The sequence below is a fragment of the Cyprinodon tularosa genome, unplaced genomic scaffold (assembly GCF_016077235.1).
Source record: "Cyprinodon tularosa strain WSP-4 unplaced genomic scaffold, ASM1607723v1 ctg460, whole genome shotgun sequence".
Lineage (NCBI taxonomy): Eukaryota > Metazoa > Chordata > Actinopteri > Cyprinodontiformes > Cyprinodontidae > Cyprinodon > Cyprinodon tularosa.
In genome coordinates this window covers 523,417-540,070 of record NW_024039186.1, presented here as the reverse complement: position 1 = coordinate 540,070, position 16,654 = coordinate 523,417, and the positions used below count along the sequence as shown (strand labels likewise).

The 16,654-nt window shown below is 40.4% G+C and overlaps 1 long non-coding RNA gene across 1 annotated transcript; it reads left to right on the top strand.

Annotated features, from left to right (window-relative positions):
* The first annotated feature begins 6,211 nt into the window (after positions 1 to 6,211).
* LOC119793837 lies at positions 6,212 to 15,687 on the top strand. Its single transcript, XR_005282141.1, has 3 exons — positions 6,212 to 6,319; positions 6,714 to 6,831; positions 14,886 to 15,687. It is a non-coding gene; the product is annotated as an uncharacterized LOC119793837 (long non-coding RNA).
* The last annotated feature ends 967 nt before the right edge of the window (positions 15,688 to 16,654 follow it).

The window sequence follows — 16,654 nt, the reverse complement described above, 5'->3', positions numbered from 1 at the left end:
TAGCCATTTATATGTGACTAGAGGGAAAACAGCAAAGATCACCCTTAACAAATCAGTTGAAATAAACAGTAAATATATGACTAAAGGATGAGTACAGTTGCAAACTGGTATGAATCTGTGAAAAATACAGAAAAAAGTGGTCAGGCAAATGTGGACTTTAAAAGTGTAAAACAATTACAGAATATGTGACAGAGTTTGAAATTAACCAAAAACTGTAATGCATACCTACAAATTTAAATACTTTGCTCTCACCAGAAGAATAAATAACCAATATACAGCTGAGAACATTTTTACAGTGGTGGATACGAGAAAATAGCAGCGACACCAGAAATGTGCAAAACAACAGCAGTATGCTATTTAAGTGAGTGGGAGAGAAACTGCATAAATAAGCACAAATTCAACAACTTATTGATATTGGTGGGCACAGTGATGGTTGTAAAGTCTTACAGCTGCTGGGAAGAAGGATCAGTTTTATAGGATTTATAAAACATAATATATATAAGCAACTTATTTTAAACTGTTTGAATGTTTTCATCGTTTAGGTTATTATCATTAGACTCTGAAAAATATACATGAATAAATGCAATACTAGATTATTGATGAAAAGCCAAACTAGTTACACATTGTCCCTTAAATGAGACCGTGATGAGTGGAAAACAAATGTGCAGGCATAAAAAAAAATATTGGGCCCAATAAATACTGAAGGTCTAATTAACTTACATGTCAATGAGGGAGTATAAGGATTTCCAAATAACAAAAGTGTGTAAAGCTAAGCTGAAGCATCTGGGGGTCAGATTTATGAAGGCAAGCAGGAAGACGAGGGGGAAGAGTGAAGATGGGGAAATTAAGGTGTGCCCCCTGTTTATGCCGTCTTTACTGGAGAGCTTTAATAAATACCATAAGACTAACATAAATGTCCTTGCTGAAATAATTACTTAAATTATTTTTAATCAACAGTTATTATAAATATCTATCTTAAAATCAAAAAGCTATCCAAAAGTAAGCATGTATGCTGATATAAAATTTACTTTATTTTGTTTTTAATCTTCCACTTAAATGTTTTAAAGCATCTTGTTTTGCATTTTTTTATTATCTAAAAGAAATCTACAATGTGAACATTTTGTTCAGGGCTTCATCAGACATTCGAGTGGCATGACATTACCTTCATCTACCATCCCCAGTGAGCTTTCACCCCAGTGATTTTTCTCCATTTCCAATGAAGATGAAATGAAATAATAGAAAGGCTAAAAGCTAAAGACCAGTGTTGACCCAAATTATTCTATAACATGTTTGCCCTCTAAAATGACATATTTTGAAGTTTACCCTCAGAACTGAGGTCTATGGCATAATCCCACGCACACAAGCAAATATTTAACATTGAGCAAGAAAATTTGAGGCAACAAAAATAACAGACCTTCCAGCCTTTGTACCTTTTTTCAAAATAAATCCCAAAAGAAAAAACAAACTTTCATGATAGCCTTGCTATTAAAGCTACTTTAACATTTATACATCTGTGCTGTTAAAATTGATTTATATTGGTTGAGCATAGAGCGACCAGATGTCCCCATTTGTGAGGGACAGTCCAGCATTTTTCACTCCTGTCCCACTAACCAGTCCTGTATTTAAGTAGGTCATTATTTTAAAACATTTAAGTATATTTAGGGTGGATTTTCCTAAATACTAAGAAAGCAGAGCTGCAGTCCTTGTCACAAAGTTGTGCCAGTGACCCATGTGATGACCAAGCTGCATGGTGCTCTTAAAACTGAACAAGCAAATATGGTGGGAACCGTGTTTAAAGGAAAAAACAGCCAAAAAAGACTGCAAAGCAGATTATAACTGGGTGAGGCAAGTGGCTCCTTAAAAAACTCAGAGCTTTTTGTTAAGTTTGTTGAATTTATTATTAAAGTCGATACAAGGAAATTGCAATGTAGGGTAATGCTGTAAAATTCCTTACCAAAAGAAACCCACGCTGAAAAAGCCACATTTGCCTCCCATGTTCCCTTCGAAGCATCCTATTCATCCCACATGGTTTTTGTTAGATTTGGTCACTGTAAGTCATTGTGTCATTATCCGATGATAGCTGGCCTTAATTGCTAATATCATTCACCTGCTGTTCCCGCCCGGCTGTCCAATTACCTCTCATCTCATCCAACTGCGTTCGAGGCTTTATATTCTGCCCAACCCAGCTATATAGGTCAGATCATTATTTTGTTTTAATTGTTTGTTTTCTGTTTCGTCTGTTAGTCAGCTTTCTGTCATAAAACAGGGCAGATGGACCCAGTATTCAAGTTGAGACAGTCAGTAGGAAAGTTTATTAACATAAAACACTTCTAAGGTATTTTTAATAACTTATAAGCCTCATTGTTTAGAGCAAAGACAAACTCCCTGTCAGGATTTGGTTGAGGTTTGTGGACCCAAATGCTGAGGCAGGGAGGCAGAGGTGAGTTTCTTGATAATTTAATGATGAATAAACAAACAACTGAACACAGAGGCCGGAAATCCAAAAATCTAAACATGAAAACAAAGTCAAACAAACCAGAACCATGGAGACATCAAGGGGAAGACTATCACGAGGAGGAGGACTCAGAGAGACGGAGTTGGAGGAAGTTTGACGAGGAACTAGCACTGAAGAACTGCACACAGAGAGTATTTATTGGAGACTGATACAAAGAAAGGGCTAACGAGCAGATTGGGAGCAGGTGTGAAACAGAGCAGAACAGGGAAGGAGCCAGGTAAACAGGAGAACACAAGAGGGCAGAAGAGGGCAACGAATAAAAAAGCCTGGAAAACTGAAAATGACCAGAAAACACAACAAAATAAGAATTAAAACACTTGAACTAGAAAACATAAAGCAAAGTAAAAATGAATACTCAAAAGAAAACATAACAGAACCAGAACTGTAACACTCCCCCAAATAAAAAATAAAATAAGATGCTTAAAAGAGCATGAAAACTGTATTAGTCCTCTTTATTTGTAGTATATTGTTGTGAATAATTACTTTTAAATTGTCATAGAATACATTCCTCTTTATGGTATCATGGTTGCAACCATCTGGTTGAGAAGAGAACTGTTTGTTCAATTTCATCCACATGGGGACAATAAATCACCTAGTAGGGGTGGCCACAAGGGTGGCCAGTGATTGGATAGCAGTGTTCATGGCCACACTGCCCGTCTTTTAGCTTTGCCTCTGGTAACAAGTGAAATCAAGAACCTTTTAATACATGGCCATTTATGACTGTTATGAAGGTGTACGTAAGATTTTTTAAATTATTATCTTTCAGATATGAAAACATCTTCTGTAGTTTTTAACCATTTAAAGCCTAGAACATTAAACAAGTGTCAGAAAATGCTATTTATTTAAAAATTAGAGTTGTTATTGAACTTTCTGAAAAATGAAATAAAAAAACAACATAAAAACAATATTATCATGGTAATATATCCGAGATAAGCACAGCAACTGAATTATCTGCAATCCTATTATCACACATTACTCACATCCTTCTCTCTGTGTCTGCAACTCACTAAATGCCCCTAGGAGGCAATAAAATGGAACGGGTGTGTATCACGATCTCTATTTATTCAATGGATTGCTAAATGCCCCAAAAAAGCGAAGCACCGGTCGGCATGTTGGTACTCCCCACTCCCACGGAGATGCACAGTAAAAATGCCTACTTGTAGTAAAAATGCCTACTTGTGTAGCACTTGACTGCAAAAACTAGCAGTTTGCCAGCTGTGGGAAGAGGTTTCCCAGATAATTTCACAGTCAGTGGAAGTATTAAACAAAAAAATCCATACATAGTATATAATATTACATTAGTCTGGCTATCTCGGACCGAATCAAAGACATTGACCGAGTTAGTTATTAACATTGTGTCTAACGTTACAAAAAACGAAGAAGAGAAAATAAAAAGTAATTCATTGTGAGAAAGTAATTCAGTGTTTTGTTGTATTTCTCATTTGAAAAAGTCATGTATATATTGCATATTACGGTATATTGCATGTTATATTGAAGGTGGAAAAAAAGCAACTCAAACGTTGCTTTTGAGTTGCACAGACAGAGCATAACATTATATTCCATCATTCATGCACAATTTGCAAATAGGACATATAATTGTAATTCAGTCTTGATGTAACATTTTTAAATTATATGGAATATGTTATAAGAACAACAATTCCAGGATAGGAGGTAAAACATCTGCAAGACAATGGGCATCTTAAAAGGTCATCAAATTCTTACTGTAATTGAACACAGCAACAGTGCCCTCTAGTGACCTGAAACTATTGACATTTCCTTAAAAAATAAAATTATATGTAGATGTTTAAATAAATGATTTTCTCTTTTTAAATGTCTTTAAAAAAACAACAGTAATGTTTTCAAATAAAATAATATCAACATTTAAGATTTTAATCAATTTATTTAAGTCGGAAAAAATTCTGAAAGACAATAGATTTTAGCAAAGATCCCAGTTTGCATAATGACCAAGCCTGACCAGCTAGACTGATACTAGGCATACATGGCATATCAGCCTGCTAAAGAGCTGGTGGAGCTTGATTTCAAATGTTGGACAGCCTCATCAGGTAGATTAGAAACTATGGATGTAACACAAAATTTCCAAGTGAATTGCTCTGTTTTTGTCATATTTCTAGTCTGTACAACATGTCAAGCGGTTAAAGAAACTCTCCAGTGAAGGATGGTCCCAGTTTTGCTTAAAAATACTGAAGATTTAAGGTGTACTCTTTAGTATAGTTATTTTTCCTTGCAATGTTGTGCCATAAGCCATGATATTAATTTTGGACATTGAGTACCAATTTCCATTCTGAAATTTAACATATTCATTCTGACAGGGATTTACTAAGGGTTTAGACAGTAATAACATGAATGACTTTAAGTCCCGTTTTGTTATACTGTTAGTGGCCACCACTGTGATGCTTCCTCAGTTCATCCTATTTGGATTTCAAAATTATGACCAAGGAGCTATTAAAGAGAAGTTCCTTTGTGTCTTCTAACTACCATATCAAAGAACACTAAGAATCTATTAACAAAAGGTTGTTATATTCTGATAAAACAAATCCTGTGATAAAATATTATTTACCAGCTAATGTTTTACTTTCCTATTTGATTTGCATTGTGAATTGATTTGCATATATTCAAGTGGCTCTAAATAAAACGATATAATAAAAAAATTTGAAATTAATTACATTGATTTTGAATATATATGTACAAATCTATATACAATATATATAAAAAAATAAAGCAAGGAAAGAAGCCTGTTGGAACTCCTGAATTAAAATGTTGTGGAGCAACAAAATCAGGTGTTCTGTATTGTTCAGGAAATGTTCAGTCGGACTTCTGCACCTGTTGTGGTATGTTATTGTTGCCTCAATTTGTCTGAGACACGTTTAAAAAAAAATTAAATCAAATTTGTTTCACTAAATCATAATTTAATTTATAGTTTTATTGATTAGTACCTTTTTAGTTTTGTGTTATTTCAACTAGTAGTGTGAATTTCTGATTTTCTTTAATTGATGTCAACTTTCATCCACAACCTTATATTCCTTGGTGTGACGTATGATAGATAGATAGATAGATAGATAGATAGATAGATAGATAGATAGATAGATAGATAGATAGATAGATAGATAGATAGATAGATAGATAGATAGATAGATAGATAGATAGATAGATAGATAGATAGATAGATAGATAGATAGATAGATAGATAGATAGATAGATAGATAGATAGATAGATAGATAGATCTCTTGCTGGGAGTGACGTGTGAGTTATAGTGCAGGAGTGTCGCCCATAAAGTAGGAGGAGTGTGTCTCTGCTAGTGGTTTAACATCGCCTACACCTTCTTAGGTGTGTCCCTCTAAAAGCAGCAGGTACCTCCGCACTTTCTCTACTGTTCCTCTGCTGGAAAACTTGAACCGTCCAGGATGCATCAGACCTTTTCTCTTCTTTTTCTCTTCCTTTTTGCCGGTGAGGCTAAATCATTTTTATATTAAGGAAACTTTGTTGTATTTACCTTAAGACTTATGTTTTAACAGCTGTTTATTATGCCTTGTTTTCACGATTTCCCTGAAGTTAATTGACAATATGAATGTTAAAACAAGTTTATTTCTGAAATCTCTGTTTTTGTTTACCCACAGGGTTCTGTGTAGTAGAAGATATTCTGCCTGAGGGTCCTGTGGATGTCATTTTGGGGAACAGTGGTTCTAACCTGCTCTTCTAAAGGATCTCACCTTACCTTCACCTGGCTAAATAAAACCAAGCCTATTGTTATTGATGGCGACCGGATAACCAAGGAAGATTCTCAGGTTCTTTCTTTTTTTAATGGATTTCAATTTAATTAATTTTATTTTCAAGAAATTGAAATTCCAACAATAAAAATCTAAATTTGTTACATCTCTATATCTAAACATAATGAGTTTTATTAAAATGATTGAAAGCTTGGAAAATGAAGTTCTTCAGTTTTCCCAGTTAAGGTATTCACAAAATATTTAAAATTATTTTATTGTTGTCCATATGGTAACTTTGCTTTGGAGACAAAACAAAATAACGACAACGAAAATAAGAACGTAGAGATGAAGCTAATTAAACGAGAGTAGAGCATGAAGCTAATTACTGTCAACATCTTGTTTAGAGCTTATACCAAGTGAGTAACAAATAACAATTATTTTCTTGTTATTTTCTCTTTTGTTTGTTAAACAGGACGGATTATCCAGTAAGCTGACCATCAGAGATGTCCTCAGGAATGACCTTAGCCAAATCGTCTGCAGATCAGCCAACACACTGGAAAAACAGGACAGCGCCCCTTTCAACCTCAACTGTAGGTTAATTATTAATGTCTACACTTCACAGTGGGGCTGGGGGAAATGGCTTTAAAATCTAATGTCAGTTTTTCCCTACAAAATCCAATTAATAAATATATTTTTTATACTTTTTCATAATATAACCAACCAATACCATATATTGATTTCCAAAACAATCTCAATCATCCCCTCTGGGAGGTGACCTTAATTTAAATGGCAATGAAATGTAAGCCCTGAAACATGCTGTAAAATAACAAAACAAAAATGAAAATATAACACACTAATACAGTGGTCCCCAAACTACGGCCCGCGGGTGTTAGGATCCTGAGGATCCTGAGGCTTGCCTACCAGAGGGCGCCGAGGATCCTCTTCTGTTTTTTATTTTCTTTTAGGGACTGGGTTACTGTTGGGATCTGGGGATGTACCACCTTTCTCCAGCAGAGTGCGCCGTGGGTCTCCTGGGCTGGAGCCCTCCTGCACACCTGGAGCTCGTCTGCTCATCAGGAACCTTCCCTACATAAGCAGCTGCCAGACCTTCCTTCAACGCCGCAGTGTTGACCTTAGTTTGGTTAGCAAACCTGAGCCTCTGTTACCAGAAAGAATCTTAGTCATCTCAAGAGAGAAAACTGATTCTAATCTGCCTCTGTCTTTGCTCACAGGAAACCTGTCTCAAATCTGAAGCTCTGGGTGAGCTTAACCTGCCTTCCTGCCCTGGTGAGCCAAACCTGAAGATTCCAGTCTGGATTTCTCCTGCTGCTCTCAGAGAAGAGCTGGAAACTCTGATCAAGGTCTGCCATTCAAAGTCAGAAGCTAGACGCTGCTGCTGCTTGTGCACTCTGCTGAATCAACAGTCTCTGGACCCAACGGTTCCCTCTCTCACAAGTAAAGCCTGGACTCCTTCAAGGTAGACTCAGAACTATCCTAAGACTCAATTATCTGACTGCCTGGCTAATCAAACTGTCATCTCTGCAGACATCAGTGAACCCAACCCGGACCAGTACCAGATCCAGTTAATGTCTTTGTGTCAAACTCATTTCAATAAACTCTGTTAAACCTTTACTCAGCCTCCGTTTGTGTTCTGCATGTGGGTTTAACCTAAAACCAAATCATGACAGAACACTGCGGCCATTAACAAGACCCAGCAGATCACCTCCAGAGGAAGCTTTAAGAACAAGCCACCTGATCCAAGGACAGACACAAACCCTCCGTGAGTTAAAATCCCAGTTTGATTTAAAGAAAACATACATTTCAAGATCCCACAGGCTTCGTGGGAATCACAAGATGGCGCCAGTTCAACTTCCGGTTCCGGAGCCCGTTTCGTCACTTCCGGAATTCCGTTCGTCACTTCCGGTTTCAGATTCGCTTCTAAGGTCAGAATCTGCTCCTTCACTATTTTCTGGCGAATCTAGTGAATGTAAAAGTTTTCTTTGGCAGTGTAAATTGTTTTTCGAGCTCAATCCGTCCAGTTTTCCCGATGACGAGAGAAAAATATTTTTTGTTGTCTCACTTTTATCCGGTAGAGCCTGTAAATGGAAAAGGACCCGTTTTCCTTCTGAATCAACTATCACCTGAACATTCGAAGAATTTTTTAACGAATTCACTCTAGTTTTTTCTAGTAAATCTGTCGAGTCTCATGGGTTGTCAAACATTAAACAAGGAAATGGATCCGTCGAAGAATATTCTGAAGACTTCCGTCAGAGCCTCTGCTTCCGGCTGGAGTGACGCTATGCTAAGAAACATCTACCTGAACGCATTAAATAAAGAGATTAGAAAAGAACTAGCAACGATAGATCAACCTACAACCCTGGAAGAGCTTATTTGCATAGCAACCTATTTGGATTACAGACTACAAGCAAGAGTCAAGCCCAGGTCTTGAAAACCAGCTCAGCCCGGTACAGTTCAGATCTGTCCAGTCCTGTCCAGTCCAGCTCAGTCCAGCCCAGTACAACTCTGTACAGCCCTGTTCAGTCCGCTTCCGCACAGTTTAGTCCAGTTCAGCCATCACCTACATGACCGCCAGTTAGCACCATCCGTTAAAAATCAAACCACCACTCACAACCCAAGCAGTCAGAGCCCCCGTAATCCAGGAGTCAGATCTCTGGAACTTCTATTACGGGGATAGAGATGATCTGTTCCCCTTCTTGTCACCTTATCATGAACCAATTAGCCCTACTCCTGAGCCCGTTAGCAATTCAGCTAAACCTGCACCTGAACCCACTTACACACCAGTTAGCCTTTTGCCACAGTCAGCCTGTGAACCCGTTAGCCCAGCTTCTAATGAACCCCGACGTAAGAGACGGCGGCGCCGTAAGCCAACTCCGTGCCGTTTAGAGACCCCTTAACCTGCTCCAAGCAGTCTAGAGACTCCCGAGCCGATTCTTAGCCGTCTAGAGACCCCTGAGTTAGTTCTGTGCCGTCTAGAGACCCCTGAGTTAGCTCTGTGCCGTCCAGAGACCCCTGAGCAGAACTTTAAAGAGATTTCAGAATTCGAAGAATGTGGTTTTACCCCTCCTAGGACCTCTCTACAGGCGCCACTGACCGCAAGGAGCCCTCTACAAGCATCACAAGCCACTTCAGAGACTGAACCTTTGCTGCCATGGGCGGTTTTCCCCATGCTGGATTGGGAGCCACAATCGGTGGTCCCCCCTGTTCCTGATGTGGAGACACAGTCGGTGGTCTCCTCAGTTCCTGATGTGGAGCCGCAGTCGGTGGTCTCCTCAGTTCCTGATGTGGAGCCGCAGTCGGTGGTCTCCTCAGTTCCTGATGTGGAGCCGCAGTCGGTGGTCTCCTCAGTTCCGGATGTGGAGCCGCAGTCGGTGGTCTCCTCAGTTCCTGACCCGGAGCCGCAGTCGGCGGGTTCCCCTGTTCCTGACCCGGAGCCGCAATCGGCGGGCTCCCCTGTTCCTGACCCGGAGCCGCAATCGGCGGGCTCCCCTGTTCCTGACCCGGAGCCGCAATCGGCGGGCTCCCCTGTTCCTGACCCGGAGCCGCAATCGGCGGGCTCCCCTGTTCCTGACCCGGAGCCGCAATCGGCGGGCTCCCCTGTTCCTGACCCGGAGCCGCAATCGGCGGGCTCCCCTGTTCCTGACCCGGAGCCGCAATCGGCGGGCTCCCCTGTTCCTGACCCGGAGCCGCAATCGGCGGGCTCCTTTGTTCCAGTCCAGGAGCCGCAGTCTGCGGTCTCCACAGAGCCTGTTTCAGAGCCGCAGTCTGCGGTCACCCCTGAGCCTGTTCCAGAGCCGCTGAGGAGGGGTCAGGGTACCCCATGGGGCTACCTACTGAAATTGGGGCGTCGTCCTCCTGGGAAGCTGCTTCGCCCTGGGTGGGTTGTTTCTTGTTTGCTTTTTTTCTTTATGGACTGTTCTGAGGGTGTCTGGAATCCGCCCTTGAGGGGGGGGCTCTGTTGGGATCCTGAGGCTTGCCCACCAGAGGGCGCCGAGGATCCTCTTCTGTTTTTTATTTTCTTTTAGGGACTGGGTTACTGTTGGGATCTGGGGATGTACCACCTTTCTCCAGCAGAGTGCGCCGTGGGTCTCCTGGGCTGGAGCCCTCCTGCACACCTGGAGCTCGTCTGCTCATCAGGAACCTTCCCTACATAAGCAGCTGCCAGACCTTCCTACAACGCCGCAGTGTTGACCTTAGTTTGGTTAGCAAACCTGAGCCTCTGTTACCAGAAAGAATCTTAGTCATCTCAAGAGAGAAAACTGATTCTAATCTGCCTCTGTCTTTGCTCACAGGAAACCTGTCTCAAGCCTGAAGCTCTGGGTGAGCTTAACCTGCCTTCCTGCCCTGGTGAGCCAAACCTGAAGATTCCAGTCTGGATTTCTCCTGCTGCTCTCAGAGAAGAGCTGGAAACTCTGATCAAGGTCTGCCATTCAAAGTCAGAAGCTAGACGCTGCTGCTTGTGCACTCTGCTGAACCAACAGTCTCTGGACCCAACGGTTCCCTCTCTCACAAGTAAAGCCTGGCCTCCTTCAAGGTAGACTCAGAACTATCCTAAGACTCAATTAATCATCTGACTGCCTGGCTAATCAAACTGTCATCTCTGCAGACATCAGTGAACCCAACCCGGACCAGTACCAGATCCAGTTCATGTCTTTGTGTCAAACTCATTTCAATAAACTCTGTTAAACCTTTACTCAGCCTCCGTTTGTGTTCTGCATGTGGGTTTAACCTAAAACCAAATCATGACAGCGGGCCAGATCCGGCCCACCTCCACACTTGGTCCGGCCCCCTGAACAATACCAGAGAGTATTTTCATATATTTTCACATTTTTTTTTTTTTTTTTTATATTAAAGTTGGACATTTGCAATAAAATGTTCCTTAATTATTACGTTTTTTCATAATTAACTATTAGTAACTATTTTATACACATAACGTGAAAATGTTCCACCCTTTTGGGGTCTGTGCCCCTATCTGGCAACCCCCAGCATAAAATCTTAAACCCACCCTTCTCAAGAGACACAGAAGAGGATTAGGGCCATTCAAAAAAATAAAAATAATAGTCTATTCAATTCTGACTTTTTTCTCAGAATTCTGAGGAAAAAGTCAGAATTTTGACTTTAAGAAAAAAGTCAGAATTGAATAGTTTTTTATTTTCTTTTGAATGGCCCTAATCCTCTTCCGTAAAGAGTGAACGGAATAATGGCGAAAAGGTAAGAGAAAGATTGATTCAGAATGCAGGGCATTAAACCTGAATTGGACAAACAATAATTTTTTTTGTTCAATGTAAAGTCTGTCTCGTCTGTCAAGAGGCGGTGGCGGTATTCAAAGAATATAACCTGCGGAGAAACTATGACTCCCGTCATAAATGTAGGCAGTCTTGCAATCGTCACAATTTTTCTGTTATAAGCTGACCCCGGGAAAAGTTATGTGGCCCTCACAGGAAAAAGTTTGGGGACCCCTGCACTAAATGTTTGCAGGTAGTGGTATCAAACACATTCAGCTAGTTTATCAGTTATGGGTCCATATCTAAGAACAAAAGATAATAAACTGATGTCACTCTAGGGTATGGAAGCCCACGATAAGCATTGATAAAAAAAAAAATCCAGATTTTCCACACAAAAATTGTCACAGAGCAGAAATTCTATCAATAGATTTTATTTGAGTACATTAAAAGTTTTTAGGCCCTAAAAGCTAAAACTGAAACTCTCAGGGATAATTAAAAGGATTACAGAGAGATGTTGCGCAAAACTTAGTGAAATAGTCCTTAGTCCTGATATGGAGCTCTGAGAAGGAAATACTAGAGATACACATTTTTGGTTAGTTGGTTTATCATTACATTTGAACTGGTCAGATATTTCTTTTTAACAGCTTCATTTAGATCTGGAAGAGACTTAAAAAAGCTAGAGCTGTGTGCGTAAGTAAAATGGCGACATACAGGTCAAACAAATCCACTCAGGTAAGTACAAGCCAATAATTGTAAATTAAACAAAGTCAGGTTTAAACTTTAACAATTGTCCCATATTTCCAAGGGAACAAACTGGAAGATGAGACCTTGATGAGCCTGTAAAGCTACCTGGACGAGTGTTTTGACAACATCGTAATGGGGAAGCCAAGGAACACCACATCCTCGTCAACGCCTTCTACTAAACGAGGTCGATCTAATTCAACCAGTGCTGCTTCTACTTCTACTTTGTCTCCAGACAGGAGCTACAGTGACGTCCTGAAATCCATCGACAAAAAGCTTACCAGCCTGGACGCCCTCCTCGCCTTGGTAGAAGTCCTGCATAAGGAGTTTCAAGCTCTGAGAGAGTCGCTGGAATACAGCCAAGCGCAGCTAGCCTCCGTTACCGCCGAGAATTAAGCACTAAGGGGGGAGGTCATCAAACTCACTGAGGGGATGATTCAGCTGTCCGGCGAAAATAAGAAGATTAAGGAATCCATTCTGGACATTCGGTCGCAGAGCAGGAGAGACAGTCTCGTCTTCTCAGGAATCGCAGAGCGGCAGGAAGAGGATCCTGAGATTACAATCCATGACTTCCTTCAGCAGAAGCTAAAAATCCCAGCGGACCAGGTAAAAAACATCACCTTCCATTGCGTTCACCGGCTCGGGGGTAAGAAGCCTGATAAAACCCGTCCTAGACCAATCATAGCTAAGTTTGAGCATTACAAACAAAAAGAACAAGTCAGGAGTCAGGGCAGAGAGCTGAGAGGAACAGATTTCAGTGTTAATGACCAGTATCCAAAGGAAATATTAGATCGTAGGCGAGTCTTATTCCCAATCAGGAAGAAATATATCAGTGAAGGCGTCAGAGCTACAGAAGCATTGTATTAATGGTCAGTTGTTCAGGGATCAGAAGATCACTCCTTGGCTTTATTAGATGCACAACAGGTTGATTTAAAGCATGTGACACTTGATAAAAGTATATAGAACAGATCATGGTGATAAATGAAATATATGCACAGCTCAAGAGCACGTTGGCACGGTATGGCTGTTAATCACTGATGGGTACAGGAAGCTTGGAAGGGGGTTCTTTTTCTTTCACCTTTTCTTACTCATTGCACTTTCTTAAAGGAAAACGCAATTCTTTTTACATTTGGCCCTTGATTTTACGTTATTAAATCAGTTCTACTCACTCATATGAGTTTTGTGTCATTTGGACCTGTACTGAAGATATTTGGTTAGGTTTTATCCAAATAACGTCTTCCTATGGGCAAACAAGTTGCAGGCACAAACTAAACTGTTCATAATTTATTCTGTATGGTACGCCAGCATTCATAACATGTAGGTGAAATACTGGCCCGGGCTGCCTGTTACAACCCCAGTACGGCGCGCTGATGACATCATACACACTCTGCTTTGTTTAAAAAATATATAATTATAAAAAATATATCCGTGGATGTCTGGGGGACAGTGATTCACCTACATGTTATGAATGCTGGCGTACCAAAAAGAATAAATTATGAACAGTTTAGTTTGTGCCTTCAAGTCGTTGCCCATAGGAAGACGTTGTCATGATCGGTTTAATATCAAACCCACATGCAGAACACAAAGGAGGCTGGGTAAAAGTTTAACAGAGTTTATTAAAGATGTTTGACACAAAAGACATGAACTGGATCTGGAACAGGTCCGGGGTTGGGTTCACTGAAGTCTGCAAAGATGATAGTTTGATTAGCTGGGCAGGCAGATGATTAAAGAGTCCTTTTAGATAATTCTGATTCTACCTTGACGGGGTCCAGGCTTCTATTGTGAGAGAGGGAACCGTTGGGTCCAGAGACTGTTGGTTCAGCAGAGTGCTCAAGCAGCTGCAGCGTCTAGCTTCTGACTTTGAATGGCAGACCTTGATCAGAGTTTCCAGCTCTTCACAGAGAGCAACAGGGGAAATCCAAAATAGGAATCTTCAGGTTTGGCTCACCAGGGCTGGAAGGCAGGTTAAGCTCACCCAGAGCTTCAGGCTTGAGACAGGTTTCCTGTGAGCAAAGACAGAGGAAGGTTAGAACCAGTTTTCTCACTTAGAGACAACTTAGATTCTTCAGGTAACAGAGGCTCAGGTTGCTAACCAAACTAAGGTCAACACTGCGGCGTCGAAGAAAGGTCTGGCAGCTGCTTATGAAGGGCAGGTCTCCTGATGAGTAGATGCATCTCAGGTGTGCAGGAGGGCTCCAGCCCAGGAGACCCACAGCGCACTCTGCTGGTGGAAGGTGGTACATCTCCAGATCCCAACAGACGTTACTTGGATATAACCTAGCAGAATATCTTCAGAACAGCTCCAAATGACACAAAACTCATATGGGTGAGTAGAACATGACGTAATAACGTAAATAACGTCAAGGGCCCAATGTAAAAAAAAAAAAAACGGTGTTCCCCTTTAAATATAACCATTTTCATAAGGGTCATAGCCTGCCGTTACCCTTTTATGAGGTAAGATCCATTGAATACAAACAAGTTGGTTGTGCGGATTAGCTTTTAAGTAACACTAATCCATTTATTGTTGAACAACAACAACAAACACAAAAACAATGAGACTAATCGTGAAGATATTTAGAAGTATATGAGACCATCATATTTTATTGCAAAAAATAAACCCATCCAACCAAAATATTTAATGATGTGTATGTGTTCCATAGATGGGCCCGAAGATGTCATCATAACTCCCTCTTCAACTGCGCAGTACATGCCTTCCAACTAACATGTTCAGCCTCCTTCAGCCCCGCGGCCACCTTTACCTGGTTTCACGACCAGAAGGATATAAAGGCAACTGGTCCAGTCGTCACTCTGAAAGTCACTGAGGAGAAGGGATTTGGGAAGGAAATGGCTGACCAAAAGTCTGTTGCTGAAAATGCCAGGACCAAATGTTTTGTCTCTTCTAGTGTTGTCAGATTCTCTGTGGCTAAATCAAATCTCAAAGTTATACATATCAAATTGTAAAAAACTTCTTCCAATATTCAGTCAGTTTTCTCCATCATAAGTCCAATACCATGATACAAACTAATTAAGGTAACTTATTAAAACCACTGACTGTGGAGAAACATGGCTCTCTGACTCTGAACACAATTCTTATTCTGGATTACAACAGAATTTAAGACGGTACACATTTTTTTCAATAATATCAACGACACTGTCAAATCAACAGCTTAGTTGAGTTGAGTTCTACTAGTTTATTCAAGAGTATTTCACTGAAATATGTTTGACTTGGAGCTGAATAATTTTGTTAATAACTTTTTTTTTGAATGGAAGTTGTAATGAATTTATTCAATATATGTGCAGTTATCAGTTGACCATGATTTAAGCTCAAATCCCACTTTCATTTGTTGTTCTAAAAAAAAGCCAGTAGATTGTGTGTAGAGTGACAATATGAATATTATCTGTTAATAACATATTTACCATCCCCACTGGGTTGGGCAATAAATATATTAAAGTTGCACAACACACTAATGGTCTGACATATGAGCATATAATTTTGATTTATAACACTTAAACTTCCATCCATCTTCCATCATTTGTCTACAGTCTCATGCGGGGGTGGCTACTATCTCTAGAAAAATATGTGCAAACGGTGGGGTACACCCTGAACAGGTAGCCAATCCATTGCAGGGAAACAGAGAGACATAGCCTACAACCATTAACACACATTCCCACTTATTTGGAGTCACCGATTGTCCTAACAATCATGTTTTTGACTGTAGGAGGAAGCTGGAGTAGCCTAAGAGAACCCACCCATGCACAGGGAGACCATGCATACTCCAAAGAGGCTGAGCTGGGGATCAAACTAAGGGCCCTGTCACACCTTCCTGATTTAGCCAGCTGAAATTTCTATGCATTTTTTTCTATTTTGGTCATATACACAGCATAATCATAAAAAGTCCAGAACTTACGTCCAAAGAAACCCTAACTATTGCATAACGCATGGCAGCATAATGCCCATGAAATGATACACAAGGATAATGTGTTGGGTATTAGGCAGGATTAGTTAAAGCTGCTCCCCTCTGGCACATCCTGGCACATGCAATCGGAGGTCCACCAGCAGCAGTAGAGACCAGGCCTAAAGGTCCCCTATGTTTTTAGTTTTTAGAAAATTTGGCAAATCTGCATTTGCAATTTTTGGGAGCAATAGTCAAAACAAAACAAAAATCTGAATATTTACAATAAATTCATATAAAGAAATCATTATATAAAAAAAAAAGAAGACTTTATTGTCACTGTGTCACTGATTTCAGATCCTTTTGGACTTAGAACATTCCCGTAGAGCCACTTTGCATCAGCATCTCCATGCTCCAGCGCTCTGGGAGAATTTATAGTCCTGAGAGTTGAACACTAGAGGACTGACTGCTGTCCTTCATGACAACAGAAGACACAGAAATCCTCTTCAACAAACTATGACTTTTATCAGCATCCT